This window comes from Orycteropus afer, unplaced genomic scaffold (genome assembly GCF_000298275.1).
Source record: "Orycteropus afer afer isolate SDZICR_OR568_19922 unplaced genomic scaffold, OryAfe1.0 scaffold00340, whole genome shotgun sequence".
Classification (NCBI taxonomy): Eukaryota; Metazoa; Chordata; class Mammalia; order Tubulidentata; family Orycteropodidae; genus Orycteropus; species Orycteropus afer.
This window is the reverse complement of record NW_006921927.1, coordinates 3,415,861-3,420,368: the sequence shown is the minus strand read 5'-3', so window position 1 is coordinate 3,420,368 and position 4,508 is coordinate 3,415,861. Positions and strand designations below refer to the sequence as shown.

Genomic DNA, 4,508 nt, shown 5'->3' with positions numbered 1-4,508 from the left:
CCAACCTTCCTTCCGAGGAGTGGCTGGTGGGTTTGAACCGCCAGCCTTCTGGTTAGCAGTCAAGTGCCTTAGGCACTATGCTACCAGAGCTCTCTTCAACTAGGGATATTCAATCATAATATCCTCATCTTAAATCAAAACCAAACCCACTGCCACCAAGTTGACTCTCACTCATAGGGACCCTATGGGACAGAGTAGAACTTCCCCATAAGGTTTCCAAGGCTGCAATTTTTATGGAAGCAGATTGCCTCATCTTTCCACTGCAGAACAGCTGGTGGGTTTGAACTGCAGACCCTTTGGTTACCAAACGAATGCTTTAACTACTATGCCACCAGAACTCCTTCCCATCTTACAGTCACCTGAATTCTTTTTTTGTCTATGTGATTATGCCTCCAACATGACATAAGTTGAGTTGATTAGCTTCAGTGTCTTAAATTTCTAGGTGCTGTTTTACTCCTATTTGACTTGGTTTTGTTTTCTAATTATGTAAAATATTTTGATGATTCCAAAATCAAGACAGCAAAGTTCATTCACAGAAGTCTCATTTCCATTACTGTTCCCTCATCCCTGTTCCTTCCTCATTATTGGAAACCATCTTAGTTTCAATTTGTCCATCCTTTTTTTTAAAAATGGAAACAAACACACTACATTTCTTACACAAAATGCTAATATAACCATAAGCCCTGTACTGTGTTTTTCATTTAATTATGTATCCTGGAGATTGATCCATATATTATACAGACATCTTCTTGACTCTTTTTTACAATCACATACCATGAGAATAAGATCTGGTGTCAGATCTTTTATTAGCAACATATAGAGTGAAAACTTTGAAGATCTTAGGGAAATTATTCTGAATATGACATCCATTATCTAGCCAAATATTGCAGAAAGTTTATTCCCTACATATTATCTAAAATACTCTGAATAATTTATAGCAGCAAAACAACTCTTCCTACAAAAATGAACCCAAAATATATGAAATATATAAATAGTGGTAATACAGAAATGGTTTCTTATGCTTAAACTTGGCTAGCTTCTATGGGTTAAAAAAAATCAGCTACAATCTGGAGCTACATTTCCAGACACCACTGGAGGTTTGTGGTAAGAGGAGTAGGGAAGAGAGCTAAGTTTCTTGCTTTATTTGGGGAGAAAAATAAAGCCATTGAGTAATACTGATCAGACCTAAATACCAAACAGAAAACTAACTTTAGTTCAATTTAAATACTTGTTAATTTAAACAGTGGCATTGAGGAAGAGGAAGACAGAGAGGTACACAGGAGGTACAGACAACAATTTTCCATGCACAGTACTGTGTTCTCAGTGATGGCAAGCATTGATCCACAAAAATAGATGGGTGGACAGGCTGAATGATCAAGTACGTCTAGGGAGGGGAGTGTGTGCCCATGACCATATATACGGTTCACAAACGATGTTTCTACATGCATAATTCTATGTGCTGTAAGAAAGTCTGGGTGTATAGTATAGCTGACAAGGGTCAAGGTTGTGGTGGCTTGTGGGAAACAGCCAGATACCCCAAGAGAGTGAGTAGTTGGACCTGTGGGTTCAGAACCATGGTTGCAAGGGATATGGAGCTCAAATGGCATAACAAACTACACACATACATTGTTCTACCTTGGTGAGCAGCGACTGGGCTCTTATAAGCTTGCAAGCGCTAGCAGCAAAGTTCAACAGACAGAAAATAACAAATACTGGTGAGGATGTGGAGAGATTGGGACTCTCATACACTGCTGGTAGGACTGTCAAATGATACAACCACTGAACCACTGTGGAAAGCAGTATACCGGTTCCTTAAAAAGTTGGAATTAGAAATACCATTTGACCCAGCAATCCCATTACTAGATATGTATCTTAAAGAAGTGACAGCCAGGACAAGAACAGATACATGCACACCTATGTTCATCGCAGCACTATTTACAATAGCAAAAAGATGGAAACAAACTAGGTGCCCATCAACAGAAGAATGGATAAACAAACTATGGTACATACACACAATGGAATACTGTGCAACCCTAAAGAATAATGTATAATTGGCAGAACATTGCATAATGTGAAATAAGTCAATCACAGAAGGACAAATATTATATTAGTCTGTTATTGTAAAAAGTCAAGGAAAGGTTTATATATGGAAGGAAATTCTCCTTGTTGGTTACCAGGGGTAGGAGGGAAGAGGAGGGAACACAGTTACATAGGTAGAGACAAGCATTGATTTTTCAGTGAAGGGCAATGTACTGAATGTGATCAACATGGTGGTACTGAGGAAGAGGATGACATAGAGAAGTGCATGGGAGGTACAGACAACAAAGATGAACCCTTTTGCTTATACAGTACTGTGTTGTCACTGAAGGCAAACATTGATCTATGGGTGGATAGATGGGTGGACAGGCTGAACTATTCAGTATGTCTATTCAGGGGGGAGTGTGCCCAAGACCATGTACAGGGTTGGCAGACAACCCTTCCATGAGTGTATGTATATGTTCTGTAAGAATTCCCAGGTATATAGTAGAGCTGACAAGGGACAGGATTGTAGTCACTTCCTGGCCACAGCCAGCTATCCAGAGGGAGTGAATAGTTGGACCAGTGGGTTTGAGACAATAGTCACAGGGGACATGAAGCTCAACTGGCATAACATACTACACATTGTTCCACATCCTACTTTGGCAAGTAGCAACTGGGATCTTAAAAGCCTGCAAGTGGCCATCTAGATGCAACAATGGGTCTCGCCTCATCCAGAACAAAGAATGGGGAAAATCAAACATGCACAGAAACAATTAGTCCAAGCAAGTGGTACACCATGAGATTCTCAGCGTATGTGACTATGAGACCAGAAGAACTAGATGGTGCCCAGCTACCATTGTCAACCACTCAAAGGGGGATCTATGTAAAAGATTCTGGATAGAGTGGGAGAACAATGTGGAATAAAATTCAAAATCATTGGGAAAAAAAAGGGACCAGGTTTGCTGGTCTGATAGAGCCTAATGGAACCACTGAGACTATGGCCCCTAGCTGCCCCACTTCAGCTTTAGAACTGAACCCACTCCCATGGCTTCTGGCCAAACAAAAGACAGGCATATGAGCCCAACATTTACTTTAGTGGATACACTCCTTGGAGAGATCAATTATGGGAGATTAGAAGGCTGTGTATGCACAGGGAGACAGCTTGGGGGCAGGAGTGCACAAGAAGGAAGGACACGGGGAAGAGGTAACTATGGGGAGGAAGTGGGAGGGGAGCTGTTGCACTGTGGGAAATTGCAGTCAATGTCATGAGACAAAGTGTACATGAGCTGCTGTATGGAAAGTGAATTTGCTCTGTAAACTTTCACCCAAATTACAATAAAAATTAAAAAAGAAAGCTTGCAAGCAGCCATCTAGAGGCAACGGTGGGTCTCTCCTCGTTCAGAGCAAAGAAGAATGAAGAAAACCAAAGACATATGGAAACAAAGACACATGTTTCCAATTCCATGGAAACATGGAAACAATGAACAATTATGGGACTGGTACACCATATGATCCTCATCCTATACTACTATGAGCCCAGAAGAACTAGATGGTGCCTGGCTACCACTGTCAACCACTCAGAAAGGGTTCAGTGCAGGAGATCCTGGATAGAGTGGGAGAACAATATGGAACAAAACTCAAAATCATTTAAAAATTCCAGGTTTGCTGGTCTGATAAAGCCTTGTGAGATATCTTAGACTACAGTCCATAGTTATCCTTCACATCCAGAACTGCACTCACTCCTGTGGCTTCCAGATAACCAACAGACAGGCATATGGGGTGAACATTTAAATCAGGTAGATAAATTCCATGGAGTGATCTATTGTGGGAGAACAGAAGGGGAGTGTGTGCACAGGAAGATAGCTGGGGGATGGGGGGAGCGGAAGGGGTGGGAAAGAACACAGGGAGGAGGTGGCTACTGGAGAGTAAGTTGGAGGAGAGCTGTTATATTGTGGAGAATTGCAGTCAATGTCATGAAACAAAATGTGTACAAATGCTGTATGGAAAATGAATTTGCTCTGTATACTTTCACCCAACTCATAATAATGTATTTTTTAAAATAAATAAATACATGTTGATTCAAATATGATGTACAACATCTAAAACTCTAAAGAAAAAAGGAAGATAAGGCTCTGGAAGGATAGAGTGACACATGCCATGTTGAGGAATGGCAGTATCCGCTAAGAAGCTGAAACATTAACAGATTATTATACACCTAAAAACCTTCACAGCACATGAAATAAACTGACAAGAACTACAAGGAGAAAAGGAATAATTCATAGTCATAAGCAATGACAAATATACCCTTTTCTGGACTCAGATCAACAATTTAAAAATATACAGATATCCAAGATCATATACAGGGTTGGCAGACAATGGGCCTCTGGAAAAGTATGAAGGGATGGACACTGGGAGGAGGTAACTATGGGGAGGAAGTGGGAGGGGAGCTGCTGCATTGTAAATTTTGGTCAATGACATGAGACAAAGTA

At 40.7% G+C, this 4,508-nt stretch overlaps 1 pseudogene; it reads left to right on the top strand.

Moving 5' to 3' along the window:
* Window positions 1–1,326: 1,326 nt before the first annotated feature.
* LOC103206967 overlaps window positions 1,327–4,508 on the top strand; it is a 7,324-nt pseudogene continuing 4,142 nt past the window's right edge.